Genomic DNA, 20,904 nt, shown 5'->3' on the forward strand with positions numbered 1-20,904 from the left:
TGAAGATGCTACCATGGCATTAACATGATGCTTTGGTGATTTTGAGGCTTCTTCAAGTTTAGCCATGGCCTTCTCAAACTTTAAGTTAATGGTATCAATATGAGCACTAAGTTGAGCACCCAATTGAGTAATAGAGTCCACTTCATGCTTTCCTCCTCTAGTAGCCTTGCGAGGTCTACTATATTGTGAGTTATGGACCGCCATTTCCTCAATCTTGTTCCAAGTTTGATTATCGTCAACTTCGGTGAACATACCATTTGATCCCATGTTGAGAATGTTTCTTGAGTCTTCATAAAGACCATTCCAAAATTGTTGTACCAAGAACCACTCGCTAAGTCCATGATGAGGACATGAGCGACAAATTCCTTTGAATCGCTCCCAAGCTTCATACAAAGATTCTTCATCCCTTTGCTTAAAACCCGTAATTTGAGCTCTTAGCATGTTAGTCTTTTCCGGAGGGTAGAATTTTTTGTAGAAAGCTAGAGCCAACTTCTTCCAAGAGTCAATTCCAAGAGTAGCTTTATCAAGGCTTTTCAACCATTGTTTTGCGGTGCCAATTAGAGAAAAAGGAAATAAGACCCATCGAATTTGGTCTTGAGTTACACCGGTTTGTGAAATCGCATCACAATAGTCACAAAAAGTCTTCATGTGGGAATGAGGGTCTTCACTAGGCATCCCCCCAAATTGGCTTCTTTCGACTAATTGAATAAATGCGGATTTTGCAATGAAATTTCCGGTTAAGTGTTGTGGTGGGGGAGTACCATTGGGTAGGTTCTCCTCGGTTGGTACGGAATGTGATGAAAATTTAGGCATTGTGGGTTGATTTTGTGATTGATTTGGTGTTGGGTTCTCCTCACCTTCTCTTGCAAAAGGGTTGATAAACTCAATAGTATTTGGTTGAATATCTACAACCTCACCAATACCTCTCAATGTACCTCTAGCAAGTCTTCTATTGGTGGTCAAAGTCCTTTCAATTTCGTGATCAATGGGTAACAAGTTACCTTGTGATCTTCTAGACATGCAAAATATCAAACAACTCGAAAACAATTAGAACAAACCTTGAGAAGTTTTACTTCCCCAAGGCAAAGAAAGACACAACTAATAACAATCTAAGAAAATCAAATCAAGTTAACACCGTCCCCGGCAACGGCGCCATTTTTTGGTCGAACTCACTTGGAGCTTAATTTTCGGTTACTTGTCATTAGGAGCACCTAGACCAAAACAATATTTATAACTTCACAAACACCTCTACTATTAGTAAAGAGGCAAGTAAAGGTCGGATCCCATGGGACGGGTATTGATGTAGGATTTTCGATTGCAAGTAGCGGTGTCTAGGGGTGTCACAATTTGGGTTGAGATAAGAAGATCACTAAACTAAATAGCAATAAAAGTAAACAAGCAAGATGATTAAAATGAGATGTAAACAATTGATTAAAGGCACTAGGGTGTCATGGGGTCATAGGGGATTCATGGGAATTGATCATACAAACATATTCTCAAATTATAAGCAAGCAATTATTGTTGTGATGGATCGAGTTGGTTTATATCTTACAATCCTAGGAAGGTTTGGGTCCCGGAGCCGAATCGATTAGATTGTACAACACCTACAAGTCGACTTAATCCTTCCTACTCAACTATATGCATGGTCTAATGAGACTCGAGTTGGTTTATGTCTTACAAGTCTCATTGAAAAGGTAAGTGATGGGTAAAAAATGCAAGGATTCATAGGCTCGCATTTCATCAAACATAACATGTGCATAAGTTGAGATCACAACAAGCAAGCAAATAAATTATGAAAACATATTAAATTAAGCATGAATCATCCCCCATGTTGGTTTCCCCTAATTACCCATTAACCCTAGTTAAGGAAACTACTCACTCATTATCAAGTTTAACATGTTAACAAGGTTGTCAATCATATTAACAAAGCAAAACATGATGAATAAATGAAGATGATTAACAATAATTAAAACAAGGATTAAGAGATTTATACCTAGTGATGATTCCAAAATAAAGCAAAGAATAATAGAAGTACTTGATGATTGATGGAAGGTTGTCAATCTCCCAATAAACCCAAATAATCTTCAATTACCCAAAATAAAAGATGAACAAAAGAGAAATTAAGGAAATGAGATTTGTATTAAGACTTGATTAGAAGTTTATTACAAGATTAAAGAGAGATTAGAATGATATAAACTACACTAAAGATTGATAAGAAGAACATGATTAATCTAATTAGACTAATGGGGTATTTATAGTGGGGATTAGGTACACAAATTAGGGTTTACTAAGGGCTTAAATGATGATTAAGGCCTTCAGGAATCGCTCCTGTCAAAAGAGATGCCGGTCTCCTTTTTGCTAGTCTTCCGAAAATATGCGCATCTTCAATGGAGGGAGGAAGAGGACGTGTGGGTCTGTAACACAATCCGGGCGTCCAAGAGTTGGGACGAGCGGATTCTGGGGTGGCTGGACGGGCGGCCTGCTGGCTTGGACGAGCGTCCAGGGAGTCTTGTGGACGGGCGTCCCTATGGTAAAGACGCTCGGATTCTCAGTCTTGGACGGGCGTCTTTATGGTTGGACGAGCGGATCTCGTCCCAGCCTTCCTTTTCTTCTTTTCTTCCTCTCTTCTTCCAATAATCCTCCGGGATTTAGTCGGGGATGCAAGGATTTCTTCATCATTGCCCATCTACTATAATATGTACAAAGGCTTCTTGTCTTGTCTTCTCTTTGATGCTTGGTCATTAAATTCGATCAATTTAGCTCTATTTTGCCATGAAAATGCAAGGTTTGCACTCCTCTCCTACCAAGGAAACAAAACCTCAAAGAATATGCAAACTAAAGGACTAAAGATAGTAAATGACCCAAATATGCACTAAAAAGCATAGGAACGAGGCTAATTCGGGGACTAAATATGCTCAAATAATGGTCACATGAGACTTAAAGTAGCATAAAGGTTCTATCGTTCCGACTCAACCTAAATGCAAAAGTAAACGTGAAATTTTTCGAAATTTTTCGAAATTTTACGATATTTGCGAAAATAAACGTGCAAATTGAAATGCATTAAAGACACTATGCAGACACAAATATGGATGCATACCCTCCCCAAACCAAACCGTACAATGTCCTAATTGTACTAAAAATAGGGAAAGGAAATGCAAACTGACGAGAGAGGAAGAAGGAATCGCGGAAAACTTACAAGATGACGTAAACTAACGACCTCCCCAAACCAGCCAACAACATGGGAGGTCGTAAACAGCCCCGTAATAACCACAGAACACGAGGCATAGCAGCAAAACTCGATCGAGGAATAGGACACGCGATCGAGTGGTTTGGGCCAGCAGACGAGGAAGTAGTGCTCTCGATCGAGCTACCCTCTTTTGCAGGTACTCGATCGAAGAAAGGAGATGCTCGATCGAGTAAAATGGGAAGAAAAAATATTCGATCGAGTAAATAAGGTACTCGATCGAGTCATTCTCGTTAGATTCCTGTAAAAATGCAACAGACAGACTACGGAACCAACCAAACAAGCTCAAACGTTCAGTCTAAAGTTCATAAAACCAACAACTAAAGCACACAAAAACAGCTAAAAGTTTTATCAAAAGTACAACAAATTACTGGCCGGGTTGCCTCCTGGATAGCGCAGGTTTAAGAGGTCCCGCATGACCTTTTTGACTTCATTTATCTGGCTCATCTGGATTGTCGAAGTAGAGAACTTCGACCTTGCCAATCACGTCATTTGCATCATAGTAGTGCTTCACATATTGGCCACTCACCTTAAATCTTTCACCTTCGGAATTCTCTAATTCAACTGACCCAAATTTGGTGACAGCAGTCACTGTATAAGGGCCACTCCACCTGGACTTCAGCTTACCAGGGAACAAGCGCAGTCGGGCATTAAACAGCAACACCTTCTGCCCGACATGGAATTCTCGAGGTATGATACTTTTATCGTGCCATCTCTTCGTTTTCTCCTTGTAGATGCGCGAGCTATCATATGCATTTAGCCTGAACTCTTCCAGCTCATCTAGCTGTAACAAACGATTCTCACCACACAACTTAGGATTATAATTTAACTCACAAATGGCCGACCAAGACATACACTCTAGTTCAACAGGTAAATGACAGGACTTCCCATAAACCAACCGATATGGTGATGCACCAATCGGTGTTTTAAAGGCAGTCCGATATGGCCACAATGTGTCATCTAATTTAAGACTCCAATCCTTCCGTGATTTCAAGACAACTTTAGCTAAAATCTCTTTTATTTCCCTATTAGAGACCTCAACCTGCCCACTAGTTTGAGGATGATACCCCAAACCCTGATGATGTTGGACACCGACTTTAGACAGTATAGCTGCAAGTTTCTTTTCTTTAAAGTGCATTCCCCCATCACTAATGACGACCCTAGGGACACAAAATCGGGGGAAAATAATCTTTTTAAACATCCTAATCACGGTCTTGGCATCACAGTTAGGTGAAGCAATGGCTTCCACCCATTTAGACAAATAATCCACAACTACCAAAATATACCTGTTACCTTTACTAGACGGGAATGGTCCTTGGAAATCAATGCCCCAGACATAAAAAACCTCGACCTATAAAATGCCGTTTTGAGGCATCTCATGTCTCTTAGAAATATTCCCCGATTGCTGGCAAGCATCACAAGCTGCAACAAACACTTTAGCATCTGCAAATAAGGTAGGCCCGTAAAACCAGATTGAAATACCTTAGCCACGGTTCGCGACGGACCGTGGTGACCACCATAAGAGGACGAATGACAACCTTCTAGGATTGCTTTAGTCTCCCACTGTGGAATACACCGTCTGTAAAGACCGTCTGCACACTCCTAAAATAAATAAGGATCATCCCAAAAGTATTGCTTGGCATTGTAAAGGAACCGCTTCCTCTGCTGATAAGACAGGTCAGGTGGCAGCTCGCCAGTGACAACGTAGTTAGCCAAATCTGCATACCATGGATCATGGTTATTATTAATAAAAACTGCAAATAAAGAATCATCCGGGAAAGAATCATTAATAGGTAAAGGATCCTTTCGCTCCTGCTGCGGTAACCGCGACAGGTGATCAGCTACTACATTCTCCGCGCCCGTCTTATCTTTGATCGTCAGATCAAACTCCTGAAGAAGAAGTATCCATCTCAACAATCATGGTTTAGCTTCCTTCTTAGCAAGAAGGTGTCCTAGCGCTGCATGGTCAGTAAAAACAGTAACTTCTGACCCTATCAGATAAGAGCGAAATTTCTCCAGCGCATAAACCACAGCAAACAGCTCCTTCTCAGTAGTGGTGTACTTCACTTGAGCCTCATCCAGAGTTCGGCTCGCATAGTAGATCGCATTTAAAGCCTTGTGTTTCCGCTGGACTAACACCGCTCCTAGTGCATAATCACTAGCATCGCACATAATCTCAAATGGCAACTCCCAGTTGAGAGGTTGGATAATCGGTGCTGAAATCAAGGCCTGCTTCAACCAGTTAAAAGCAGAAAGACACTCATCAGTAAAAACAAAGGGGGCATCCTTAAGCAACACCTGTGTAAGTCGTTTAGCAATTTTTGAAAAATCCTTGATGAACCGGCGATAAAAGCCAGCATGACCAAGGAAACTCCTCACTCCTTTAACATTAACAGGAGGAGGCAATTGCTGAATCACTTGCACCTTTGCCTTATCCACCTCGATGCCCCTATCAGAAACTAAGTGCCCTAAGAAAACTCCCTCGTTGACCATAAAGCGTCACTTCTCCAAGTTAAGCACGAGATTAACCTTAATGCAGCCCTGCAACACTTTATCAAGGTTAGACAAGCAGTTATAAAAATCACTTCCATAGACGCTAAAATCGTCTATAACGACCTCCATAATAGACTCTATATACTAAGAAAATATCCCCATCTTGCACCTTTGAAAGATGGCAGGGGCATTACACAAACCAAAAGCCATTCTACGATAAGTAAAAAAACCTTGAGGACAAGTGAAAGTAGTCTTCTCCTGATCATCCGGATGAATAGGGATCTGAAAGAACCCTGAATACTTGTTAGTTATTTAGACCATATTAATACTCATCTTATGATATTAAAATTACAAATTAATTTAAAATGGTATAAATCTACATGCATGCAAATAAAAGTATAAAACATGGTATTAAACCATCTTAAGACAAAAGTTCCTTACATTGTATAAGGCAAGTTTTGGGCACAACTCAAGGACTCCTTCCTTTATGTTGTTCTTGAGCTATGAAAATGGATGATCCTCCAAGACAACAAACCACCAAAAAGATGGTCTCCTAAGGATATACCCAAGAATCAACCCAAATACTACTACAATACTAACTAGATATATGTAGTAGTAAACCTTGTTTAATTGTATATATGATGTACTAATAAATATTATTACTTTGATAATATTATTAGTTAATATTTATATATGTTTTTGATATAAAAGATGAACAAAATAAGAAGAAAAATTTGGTCTTTAGGTAGTGTATATGAACCTAGACCAATTTTTCTTCAAATTTTTCCAACTAGAGAAATGGTGGAGTTTCAATGGTATTTATAGGCAATTTGAGGGGACATTTATAAGTGGAAAAATCCACCTAAAGGACACTTGTGATGTCCTCAAAAAACCAGCATATGTGGACTACTTTTGGTCCATTTCGGTTTTCGATATTTGCCCCACAAATGCTTATAAGTCGTATATTTAATTATCTTACATAATTAAATATTAATTTAATTTATTTAACACTTAAATAATATAAATTAACTACCAATGACTACTTAACTATTAAGTAATCATAAGACCATTTAATCAACATACAATGTGTCAATATTAACCCATTTAGCTAATTTTACAACCTCTTGTAAAATTTAATAGCTAATTAATTCCACCTCAAAACATATACACATATCGTATAAAATTAATTAATTAACAATTAATTAATAAATTCTAATCATTTATTATTTAAATATCTCATAATTAAATAATAAATCTCTTTGTCCCGAGTTTGTAACCCGTCATCAAATAATACATTTATGTGACTAACTAAGAGTCAAATAATACAAGGAATTAATTATCTCGTATCTCATACAAACAATTAATTTATTCTATTTGGGCGTCATCCTATAGGTGTGACCTAAAGGGATCAGCTGATCACCGCCGTCACACGACAGTAGTGTCAAACTCTAGTCAGCCAATCATTACCGATTAACGACGATCAGCTGACAAATAAATAAAATAAATCCCCGATATTCCTTTTACGAGATTTAATATGTAAACGCACTTATTGTGGAGGACACTACTCCAACAATCTCCCACTTGTCTGACACAAGTGTGCGTTACCAATTCTCTTGTCCAATAATATCTCCCACTCAATGCAAGATGTCTTTCAGGTCGTTCTTGCACGTGATCATATCATAAAGTGGTTTCCTCGATCGGAGAATGACCATCGACCGGATAATCTACTATAGATCGCATCCGAGCGTGGCCACGCATTCACAGTCATCTCTCCTCGAGTGGCCTTGAGATAAAATATGACTTAAAAGGACAATCTTGTTGACCTATTTTCTTCATTCGATCTGATCACAATGACCAAAGTAAATGCTCATCGGCCTCCTTTTACGGTGCGACTTAGAACAAAAACCAAAGTCACCGGAAAACCGTACCAACTCAGACAAATAGTCACCAGTCTAAAGAATTGACTCGAAGGAATAAATAGAAATCCTCGCCACGACCTAGCAACAAAAGGACTCTATAAACGGTCACTGTCCGACAAATTGTCTCACAATATGCCTATGTAATCGACCAGTCATCACTATGACCATATGACAAATCGAACCGTCATCTATCGCCTTACAATCTAGTCACTCCGAGACGTCACCTCATTAAGTAACTAGGGACAAAATACAATGTTAATCCAGTTCACTTAATAGGGTTCGACATTGTCTTTACAACCTATTTGGAGAAAACAAAGTATATAAATTCAGACATAAAACTGAATATAACGATAAATGCAACTTATCATATATGAAATAATAAATACAATATTTTGATTATTACATATCATATATTTTACAACATTTCTGGCATTCGTCTCAACCCTATCGAAACTACATGACTATCATGTTTAGCTTGAGACAATGGCTTGGTTAAAGGATCGATGTTGTCACCGTCCCAACCTTACAAACCGTAATTTCTTTCCTTTCGATTAAATCTCTAATTACATGAAATTTCCTAAGTACATGTCTAGACTTGTTACTAGACTTGGGCTCTTTGCTTGAAAAATAGCCCCACCTGTTATCACAATACAAAGTGATAGGATCTCGGCGGTCGGAACTACTTTCGGTCCTTCTAAAACCGCCTAATCCAAACGGCTTCTTTTTGCAGCCTTCGAGGCCGCAATGTACTCAACTTCCGTTGTAGAATCAAGATCACGAGACTCTTTGAAATTCTCCAAAGAAACCGCCCCTCCGTTCAACAAAAAGACAAAACCAGCCTCGGATTTCAAATCATCCCTATCGGTTTGAACGGCATCCGTATAACCTCTTATACGTAATTCGATTCTCCTACAAACACTAAGAATGAATCTTTAGTCCTTCTCAAGTACTTCAGAATATTCTTGACGGCTATCCAATGACTCTCACCTGGAGTTTTCTGAAAACGACTCGTCATACTCAAAGCATACGAGACATCAGGACGAGAACACATCATAGCATACATGATCGATCCAACAGCGGAAGCATAGGGAATCGATTTCATGCGTTCAATATCCTTAGGCTCAGTAGGACACTATGACTTACTCAAAGTGATCCCACTACCCATAGGTAGAAAACCTCTCTTGGAGTTTTTCATATTGAACCGGTCAAGAATCTTATCGATATATGCTTCTTGACTCAATGCTAATATCCTTTTGGGTCTATCTCTATAGATCCGGATACCCAAGATGCGCTGAGCTTCTCCCAAATCTTTCATTTGGAAGTGATTTCCCAACCACTTCTTAACAGAAGCAAGCATATTAACATCATTCCCAATGAGTAATATGTCGTCCACATAAAGAAGTAAGAAAACAACTTTACTCCCACTAAACTTCATGTATAAACATGGTTCCTCAACACTTCGAGAAAAACCATTCTGTTTAATAACATGATCAAAACGATGATTCCAACTCCTTGACGCTTGCTTAAGACCATAAATGGATCTCTTAAGTTTGCATACTTTGTTAGGATTTTTAGGATCCACAAAACCCTCAGGTTGTGTCATGAACACTTCCTCTTCCAAAAACCCGTTCAGGAAAGCGGTTTTGACATCCATTTGCCATATCTCATAATCACAGCAATCACTAACATTATCCGAACAAATCTAAGCATAGCAACTGGTGCAAAAGTTTCATCATAGTGTAAACCATGAATCTGAGTGAAACCTTTTGCAACCAATCTAGCTTTGTAGACATCTTTATGTCCATCCATGCCGATTTTAATCTTGAATATCCACTTACACTGAAGAGGTCGAACATCTTTAGGTAAGTCAACCAGGTCCCATACCTGATTATCGTACATGGAATCCATTTCGGATTGCATGGCTTCGAGCCATAGCTTAGAGTCAGAACTCATAATAGCTGCTTTATAGGTCTTGGGTTCATCACTTTCTAAAAGTAAAACCTCATAGTCACCATCTTCCTCGATAATACCAAGGTATCTATCAGGCTGGCGACTAACCCTTTCTGACCTCCTAGGTTTAGAAGGAACAATAACTGATTCAGACGTAGAAGGAACATCTTCCTGTATTCTCATATCAGTTTGTGGCTCTTGAATTTCGTCAAGTTCAAATTTTCTCCCACTCTGTCTTCTAGAAATAAACTCTTTTTCTAGAAAGACAGCTTCACGAGCTACAAACACTTTGTTCTCGTTACTATTGTAGAAGTAATATCCACAAGTTTCCTTAGGGTAGCCTACAAAAATACACTTTTTAGAACGAGGTGCAAGCTTATCGTCAGACTTACTCTTGACATAAGCATCACAACCCCATACTTTCATGTATCGCAGATTCGGGACTTTCCCTTTCCATATCTCATATGGAGTTTTGTCGGTTGCTTTAGTGGGACTTTTATTAAGTGATTGACAAAACAGACAAAATGGCAAAACCCCAGAATGACTTAGGTAACTGTTTGACTCATCATCGATCGAACCATATCTAATAAAGTTCGATTCCTCCTTTCAGCCACACCATTTAATTGTGGTGTGCCAGGAGGAGTTAACTGAGATACAATACCGCAGTTTATAAGGTGATCTTTAAAGTCATTGCTTAAATATTCCCCACCACGATCTGATCGTAATGCTTTAATCTTCTTATTTAATTGGTTTTCTACTTCATTCTGAAACGCTTTGAACTTATCAAAAGCTTCACTTTTATACCTCATTAAGTAGATAAACCCATATCTACTCATGTCATCGGTAAAAGTAATGAAATAGTCATAATTACCTCTAGCAGTTACTGTCATTGGGCCACAAACATCAGTATGTATTAAACCCAATAACTCACTAGCTCGAGATCCTTTTCCTAGAAAAGGTGAACGAGTCATCTTGCCAAGAAGACAAGATTCGCATGTACCAAATGATTCGAAATCAAAAGGTTTAATTACACCAGTCGACACTAGTTTTTTAATGCGCTTCTCGTTAATGTGTCCTAAGCGACAATGCCATAAATAAGATTGATCGGGATCACCTGTTTTTAGTCTTTTATTATCTAAATGATAAACATCGTTGCAAGTATCTAGAATATAAATACCATTGATTGAAATAGCTTGACTATATACAATCCCATTAAGGGAAAAAGTACAACACTTGTCTTTAATTACAAAGGAAAACCCTTCTGTGTCTAACACAGATACGGATATTATATTTCTAGATAGCGTTGGTACAAAATAACAATTATTAAGATGTAACTCCAACCCCGAAGCTAAACTAAGTACATAAGTTCCTACAGAGACGGCAGCTACTTTAGACCCGTTTCCCATTCGGAGATCGACATCACCCTTGTTTAGCTTTCTTATGCTTTTTAGGCCCTGCAAATGATTACACAAGTGAGAACCACAACCAGTATCTAATACCCAAGTTGTATTTGAAGCATAATTTATGTCTATCATAAAAGATTCAGTTGAGAAATTACATGTCGGCTTCACAATGCCAGCTTTTATGTCATCCAGGTACTTTGTACAATTACGTCTCCAATGTCCCTTGTTATTACAATAATTACAAGTATCTTTAAGAGGATTACCCTTTATAGGTTTTTGCTTGGTAGAGCAATTCGCAATTGCTTTACCTTTGCCCTCCACCTGAATGGGCTTCTTACCTGCGTTCCTCTTAAACTGCTTCTTCCCCTTCACGTTAATCGCAAGCACATCTTTCCTCGTACTCCCACTCAATCCCATGTCCTTCTCTGCTTGCACAAGCAGAGAATGGAGCTCATGTAAACTCTTTCTCATGTTTGTCATATTGTAATTTATCCTAAATTGGGTAAATCCCTTGACGTGCGAGAGAGAGTGGAGCACTCGGTCCACCATAAGTTCGTCGGGGATCTTGCATCCCAACCCCTCTAAAGTTTCCACGTACTCAATCATTTTAAGTACGTGTGAACTTACAGGTTGACCATCTTTGAGGTTAGCCTCAAAGAAACGAACAGCGGTGTCATACTGAATTATTCTCGGGGCTTGAGAAAACATAGTAGAAAGCCTCGAGAATACTTCATATGCATCGCGAAACTTGACACATTGCCTTTGTAAAGCAGGATCCATTGAAAAAATCAAAACATTTTTTATTGCAGCGGATTCCTTTTGATAATTTGAAAAAGCCTCTCTTACATCGGCAGTGGCCCTAGTACTAGGCGAAGGGGGAGAGGGATCGACAAGGTAGCGTAATTTGCCATCACCTGCGGCAGCTAATCGAAGTTGTTCCTCCCAATCTTTAAAATTACTACCGTCGGCTTTTAATACATATTTGTCCATAAAAGAATGTAGCCATGAATCTCTAGCTATGGTGGCGGTTTCACTAGTAGAAGTCATCCTGATTACTACAAAGGAAATAAAGGAAAGATTAACATTTATCGTTTATAAATATTTAACTTGTGAAACTATTTAACAAGTTCCCATTTATATAATGATCTCCCACTGAATTATATAAATGATTCCAAGATCCAATTTTATATAAACACGGGCACGGTGGACCGATTCAACCCATATTTATATAAATTTGGTGAGTCAACATTTTGACTGATTCTACTACTAGAACTCTTGGTTGACGGATTTTCTTAAAATCTATCTTTTAGCCCCAGAATAAATATGGGCACGGTGGACCGATTCAACCCATATTTATCCCGTTGAGTCCAACCAATTTTCACGCGTAATAACTTTTATTACCCTACTTACCCAATGTAAAAAGAGTGTACCTCGGTGATCCGAACCTACCTCTAATGAAGAAGGGATTCATAGGTGCTATTATTTGGTAAGGCTTAATCTCAATTTTAAACAAATGTGGGAGATCTTATCAATTTAATTGTCTATCACTTTTAAGTGAACAAAATTGGTGAATGCTAGACGATTAAATCGATAACAACAAAAAAAATAAAACATGTAGTGACGATTTGGCATGAATGCATAGAAGAATTAAAACAAACAAGTCCTAATATGGCCACCTAGTTAATCTAATTAACTAAAATTATTACACTTCGGAAACCAACTCCTTGGTCCCTTGAGTCTTCATAAATTGGCCTCCTTCTTTAGGATTTTTAACGCCTTCCGAAAAACACCGTCTTCATGAAAACTCGTCTTTAGAAGCTTCATCTAATTACTAATAATTAAATTACATAACAATACCCTATTATACAATTTGTAATAAAATTAAAATAAAACTATTAATTAATTACAAATTAGGCGATGCGAAATCGCAATTAATTACAAAACAAGTCAATATTCCCTTACATTTCGGGAAATACCAACTTCTACCTATGGCCATATTAGGAAAAATTACATAATTATAATTCTAAAAAAAATATTCATCTAAATGAATAATAAAATGCATTATGAAAAATGACATGCCAAATCGTCTAACTTACCAACAACGATCATTTGAGCTTGCTTTGACGGAATTTTTTACCAATGAAAAATTCATAATCAATTCTTAAAACACTTTTAAGACTTACTCATCATTCTAATCTGGTCTAATATCAAAATAATTATTCTCAACAATTATCTTGAATTTATATGGGAATTAAAAAAACAATTGTGACAAAAAATGATATAATAATTCACAATTATCATACAAAAATTCCATTTAATATAAAAATTTATGGAAAAATAAATTTCAAAACCATGAATATTCTGGTCTTACACCAAAAATGCCATGCAAGTGAAAATTTTTGTTTTTGAAATTTATTTAAAACGATTTCACAATTTAATCGGTAAAGCGATAATTTTTACGATTTAATTCTAAATCAAACCATAAAAATTGAAATGACTTAAAATAAAATTTTGTACATTTTGGAACAATTTCCAGGAGCTAAAAATTCAGAAATTTCGAGCCCTAAAGTTAAATCAATATTTATTTACAAAATAACCATTATTTACCCATTTTTATCAAATAAAAATCAATAAACTACCTAAATTAATCACATTAACCTAAAGTATCTACTTATCTCATAAATAGAACATGCATGTGGTTATTTATAAATAAATATGCATAAAATTAACATGCAACCAAATTAAATTAACTCTTAATTAATTTTAATGCATTTTTACTCAATTTTATGCCACTTTAAGTTATAAAAAATGGAAAAATTTAACAAAAATCAAATTTTCGTCCCATATCATTCTAAGACCATATTATTTACATGCAAGACTATATTATGTGATAAAACGAATTTTAGTAACATAATATCAATTTTATTAATTTATCTCATAAATTACTAAAATCGTCTTAAGACAAGATGCATGTATTTAACAATGCTCTGATACCACTTGTTAGTTATTTAGACCATATTAATACTCATCTTATGATATTAAAATTACAAATTAATTTAAAATGGTCTAAATCTACATGCATGCAAATAAAAGTATAAAAGATGGTATTAAACCATCTTAAGACAAAAGTTCCATATAAGGCAAGTTTTGGACACAACTCAAGGACTCCTTCCTTGATGTTGTTCTTGAGCTATGAAAATGGATGATCCTCCAAGACAACAAACCACCAAAAAGATGGTCTCCTAAGGATACACCCAAGAATCAACCCAAAATACTACTACAATACTAACTAGATATATGTAGTAGTAAACCTTGTTTAATTGTATATATGATGTACTAATAAATATTATTACTTTGATAATATTATTAGTTAATATTTATATATGTTTTTGATATAAAAGATGAACAAAATAAGAAGAAAAATTTGGTCTTTAGGTAGTGTATATGAACCTAGACCAATTTTTCTTCAAATTTTTCCAACTAGAGAAATGGTGGAGTTTCAATGGTATTTATAGGCAATTTGAGGGGACAATTATAAGTGGAAAAATCCACCTAAAGGACACTTGTGATGTCCTCAAAAAACCAGCATATGTGGACTACTTTTGGTCCATTTCGGTTTTCGATATTTGCCCCACAAATGCTTATAAGTCGTATATTTAATTATCTTACATAATTAAATATTAATTTAATTTATTTAACACTTAAATAATATAAATTAACTACCAATGACTACTTAACTATTAAGTAATCATAAGACCATTTTATCAACATACAATGTGTCAATATTAACCCATTTAGCTAATTTTACAACCTCTTGTAAAATTTAATAGCTAATTAATTCCACCTCAAAACATATACACATATCGTATAAAATTAATTAATTAACAATTAATTAATAAATTCTAATCATTTATTATTTGGGCGTCATCCTATAGGTGTGACCTAAAGGGATCAGCTGATCACCGCCGTCACACGACAGTAATGTCAAACTCTAGTCAGCCAATCATTACCGATTAACGACGATCAGCTGACAAATAAATAAAATAAATCCCCGATATTCCTTTTACGAGATTTAATATGTAAATGCACTTATTGTGGAGGACACTACTCCAACAGAAAAGAACATCTAAATAACAGAAAAACCTATGAGAGGCTAACCTTTCTACCATCTGATCAATGAAAGGAAGGGGAAACTGATCTTTCTTTGTGGCAACATTTAGCTGTCTATAGTCTATGCACATCCGCCAACAAGTCACAACTCTAGTAGGTATCAATTAATCTTTATCATTCTTAACCACGGTAGTTCCTCCTTTCTTGGGAACCACCTGAACTGGACTCACCCATTTAGAATGACCAACAGAGTAGATAATACCTGCATCGAGTAGCTTCATTACCTCAGCCATCACAACATCCTCCATCTTCTGATTCAGCCTGCGCTGACCCTGTCTGCAAGGTTTGTGATCTTCCTCTAACTCAATCCTGTGCATAAAGATATCAGGGCTGATGCCCTTAATATCATCCAATGAATAACCCATCGCTTTCTTGTTTTTCTTCAGAACAACTAACAAAGCGGTCAGCTGTTTATCATCTAATTTAGCACTAACAATGACTGGATATTGCTTTGTATCATCTAAGAATGCATATTTAAGATGAGAAGGAAGAGGCTTACGCTCAGGTACCTTTACCTCCATAGCGCAAAGAGTATTTACCAATTGTTTTACCCTCTCTCCTTCAGCGTCGGTGAGTTCACGCTCATCTATTGCAGCTTCAAGCAAGTCCAACACAGCGTCATTGTTTTTCTAGTTATCTGCACACTCATCTAGCAACATCAAAGCTTCCAGTGGATCCTTAATCAAGGAATCCGACCAGAACTCATAAACAGACTCATCAACGATATCAACTGAATAACAAGTATCCTCTATCATTGGCCTGGCAAGTGTACTAGGTAAACTGAAAGTGATAGCGTCATCCTCCACTGCAAGAGTCAAACGCCCTTGTTTGACATCAATAATGGCCCAAGCTGTACATAAGAATGGTCTTCCTAGTATAATTGGGGTCCGGGTATCCTCAGCTATGTCTAAGACAATGAAATCTACTGGTATAAAGAACTTGCCAACTTTGACAGGCACGTCTTCTAGGATACCTAAGGGTCGTCTAACCGATATATCAACCATCTGAAGGGTGATATTAGTCATTTTAAGGTGACCCATATCAAGTTTCTTGCAGACAGAGTAGGGCATGACGCTGACACTGGCCCCTAAGTCACAGAGAGCCTTATCTATCACTTCATTTCCTATGGTACAGGTAATAGAGAAACTACCTGGGTCTTTCATTTTAAGCGGAGCTTTATTGAGGATCAAGTTACTAGACTCTTCCATAAATACAACAGTCTCAAATTCACTCAGCTCTCTCTTACGCGTCAAGATATCTTTTATAAATTTTGCATACGAAGTTACCTGGGTAATTAGCTCGGTAAAAGGGACGGTCACCTGTAGATTCTTGACCACATGTACGAATTTACCGTACTGTCGCTCGACCTTGGCATCTTTCAGTCTTCCCGGATAAGGAATTCGAGTTACAATAAGCGGGTCTGCGACTTTCTCTTTACCTTTGTCTAAACGTGGCATCTCCGCAGCAGAGGAAAATGACCCAGCAGCAAGTTTAGACGTCAAAACAGCGTTGCCACTGTTGCTAGTACTCGATCAAGTACAATGTTCACTCGATCGAACACTTTCTTCATGGGATCCACTCGATCGAGTACCACAAGGTTCTCGATCGAGTTCTTCAATTTGAGCACTCCTCGATCGAGACCTTACATCACTCGATTGAGGAATTTCAGAGGAGAACCTGCTCAATCGAATACCAGATTCACTCAATCGAGCATTGGGACGATGTTCAGCAGGGACGTCATCAATGTGTTCTTCCAAAACAGTTTCTGGAGTTTCAACAACAAGTATATCAGCATTTTCCGGCATTTTTGGTCCATCATAAGTAAGACCACTTTGGAGATTGATCGCATGGATCAGTTCACAAGGAGGTATGTAACTTGCTTAGTTCATTTGGTCAGATGTAAGTTGCGCGACTTGATTCTGCAACTTATTCATAGAACCCTCATTTTCTTCCACATTTTTCTGAAGTTGAAGTGCCAAAGATAGTACCAATGACTTCAACTCCGCTATTTCTATATTCATAGAGGAAGGTTCATCTTGTTGCGGCATCGGATCGACAGGATTAGGAGTACTTGCTATGGCCATATTGTCATAAAATTGAGAGAATGAGACTCCTTGCTGGAATTATTGGTAAGCACGGACTCGCTCTACCTCGGCCATACAATGTCCTTCCGCACCACACCTACCACAAATCACCTCTTGCTCAATCATAGCATGAACATGCTCATGCTCACCTATGGTTTGCAAAATCTCCGGATTGATACACCTCTCATTAGAAATTTCCACTTCAGCTACAAAAGAGTCACCAGCTGTTTCATTCACTCGTCTACCTCCTATCAGATTTCTATATTCAGCTACATGAATGGCCATGTCTTCAATAAGATGCCATCCCTTATCATCTTCAACATTTTTCTGAAATCTCCCTTTGGTTGCATTATCCAATATGACTCTCTGATCAGCATACAACCCATTGTAAAATTGGGTGCATAAGAACCACCGTTGGAAACCATGATGAGGTACAGAATGAACAAGTTTATTGAACCTAGTCCAAGCTCCATTCAGATCTTCGGTAGGCAGTTGTGTGAATGTAGTGATTTGGGCTCTTAATGCATTCGTGCCCTGTGGTCGAAAATACCTTCTATAGAAGGCCAAAGCTAGGGAATTCCAGTCAGTAACACCAGCAGCTTCCCTATCCAAATCTCTCAACCATTCCCGGGCGTCATCAGTTAAAGAAAAAGGAAAAACAACTCCCTTGACCCTATCATGTGTCACCCCAGCAGCTAAAGGAATGGTAGAGCAATACTCCGTAAACAACTCTATATGCTTACATGGATCCTCACCAGCTACCCCCTTAAAGAGATTCCTCTCAACCAACTGTATGTAGGATGGATGAATTTCAAAGGTGCCCGAATCTGTAGTAGGAAGCAAGAAACCTTTAGGCAAAGAATCCACCGTAGGTTCCGAGTGACTGGCGATGTTCAGCATTTCAACAAGCAAAGTTGAAAGAACAACAGGTATGACAATGTCCCCTTTTAAGACAGATTTCCTGCAACACAATTAAAGCACTAGAGAAAAATATGAGATCAGTCTCAAGGAACGAATTCCTTGAGACGAGAGACAGACTTAAAATAAAGCAACAATATTACGCCACCTCCCCGGCAACGGCGCCAAAATTTGACACGGCTGTCGCAACCCTATCAAAAATAAAACCAACTGGTCCCTATAAAATGTAGTAGAGGCAGTCGAGTATCGAATCCACAGGGAGATGGGAAAATGTATGCTAAACTAAGCCCGTCTAGGTAACCGTTTCTTGAAGGTTTTGATTGTTTGAGTTCTAAACTACAAAGTTGTAAGGGAAGAGAGCAAAGAAAAGATATGGATTAAAGTGCAGATAAATTGGCAAACAAAGAGAGATAACTAGGACAGTCGGTTCACCATGGTTTTCTAGGAGTCCAATCTAGGGTCACAGGTCAGTATAAATTCGGTCTGCAGGGTAATGGAAAGGTCCTCTCGGTCCGCTATTCGCCCTAAAACATTACTAGCTTAGCTTTCGCCCTTTACTAGCATGCCCTAATGTTCATTGCAGGTCTTACCCCTTCCAATCTCTAGATCTAGGTCAACGCATAACGATGTAAATTAGCTAATTGCATCGACTCAAGCAGCTAATTACAGTTAATTGCAATGATTAACAACACAGACTAAATTACACCAAATCCTAATCACCTATTCATGATTCCCTAATTACCATGGTTCCCCTATGTCCTAGCATAGAGAATTAGCTAAGCATAATTATTAAAGAATCAATAACAATAAATGAAATAAAAGAATTAAACATGGATAAATTGCTAGGAAAGATAAAGAGAAAGAATAAAAGGAGGAAAAGTATGAGTAAAGCAAGAACAATAATTGCAATAATGAATAATTAAACTAAAGATTCGAGTTTACCGATATAAAAGAGTAGCAATTGAGTAATTAGGTCTAAAGTGTAAAGAAGGAATGAGAGAAAAGGGAAGAAGAAGAAGTTTTCAGATCCATAAATTAAAGGTAAAAGAAGTGATAGTTTTGTTCTACTGCCGTCATCCTATTTATTCTAAAGATAGGAAATAAAATATCTTTGCGTAAAATACCCCTACGGCAGAACCTACTCGATCGAGCAGAACTAAACCACTTGATCGAGGGAAAACCAAACCAAACATCTCGATCGGGAACATTAAGTGCTCGATCGAGGAACCAAAAAACACCCTCTCTCGATCGAGTTCAGTAACAACTCGATCGAGGATCTTCAGCAGCATAAAGTATTCGATCGACTAGTTTCAGCAGCCAACTTGGTCGATCGAGCTATATTAGCGTAAATCAACTCTTGAACACCTTCCGAAGCCACTTCACGCATCTCTAAGTGACCGATTCCAAGCTCCGATTTTTCCCTCTCCAAAATGTGTTAGGTTCATATACCTATTATTAGACTTTTCTAATGGTGATCTAAATAACTTGTTAATTTAAAACTAGTGGATGTAGTTGCATGCATGATAAAATGAACAAATAAGGAGAAAAATCGATTTCTACTTACATGCATGTTGACCGAAATTTGGGCACAAGTAAGGTCTCCTACCTTCACTTGTTCTTGAGCTATATCACAAAAGGATGATCCTCCAAAAACTTCAAACATTCAAAGTAGAATGTCTCCTCATTGTTGCACCCAAAACAATTACCCATAACACTAATCATATTACTAACTAGGTAATAAAATTAGTAACCTTAAATATTATTTCTAATATTCATATTATTACTACACTAGTAATCTTGTGGTAATATTAGAATTCATGAACAATTTTTATGCATAAAACAATTTTATATAGAGAGAGGGAGAGAGCATAAGAGTTTTTCTCATAAGAATAAGAATGAATGATGAATGAAACTCCACACTAGAGTATAAAGGAAGGGGGGCACGGTTTTAACCTCATGGGGAAGGGTAATGTCTTTTCTTTTTCTCTTACCAAAGACAATAGACTAGCTTAGGTGTGTAAGATAAATCATGTTGTCTTTTTGCATGAAAAATAACAACCATCATTACCCTAAAATCACCCATAAAACCGGCTCCCTTATGCTAATATGGACTTCCATTTTACAATTTGTATTTTGTCAATTGTAATCTGTGACATGTGACAAGTAACATGTCATTAGAAATTTAAATGCATATTTAACTTAATAAATATCATTTTAAATCAAATAATTACATTTAACAAATTAACAAGTAATTCACAATTACATGTATATAAAATAGGTCATATTAAGTCTAGTTAATGTAATCTACAACATCTTGTAATTATAATTAACCAATTACTCTTATCTCAAATGTTTCATAAACTTTAATCAGTTTTAGTAATATAACAAATTAATTACTAAATTGAATCTTATTTAATCACATTACAATAAGATATATAACTCTCTCTTATTAAATAAAATTTGTTCAATTTAAGGAATTAATTAATCTATATCGATATACAATTAATTAACTTTACAGTTTGGGAATCGTCCTTTAGGTGTGACTTTAAGGGATCAACTGATCACCACCGTGAAACGACAGTAATGTCAAACTCTAGTTAGCCAATCATTACCGATTAATGTTGATCAGTTGACTATATAATTGAATCATCCCTTACGTATTCTTATTATGGGATTTATTAATGTGATCGCACTATTATTGAGGACACTTACTCCAACAATCT

The 20,904-nt window shown here is 37.1% G+C and overlaps 1 non-coding gene across 1 annotated transcript; it reads left to right on the plus strand.

Moving 5' to 3' along the window:
• Positions 1-334: 334 nt before the first annotated feature.
• On the plus strand, positions 335-441 carry LOC141654193 (small nucleolar RNA R71). Its single transcript, XR_012547757.1, has one exon. It is a non-coding gene; the product is annotated as a small nucleolar RNA R71 (small nucleolar RNA).
• Positions 442-20,904: the final 20,463 nt, after the last annotated feature.

The sequence above is a fragment of the Silene latifolia genome, chromosome 4, assembly GCF_048544455.1.
Source record: "Silene latifolia isolate original U9 population chromosome 4, ASM4854445v1, whole genome shotgun sequence".
Classification (NCBI taxonomy): domain Eukaryota; kingdom Viridiplantae; phylum Streptophyta; class Magnoliopsida; order Caryophyllales; family Caryophyllaceae; genus Silene; species Silene latifolia.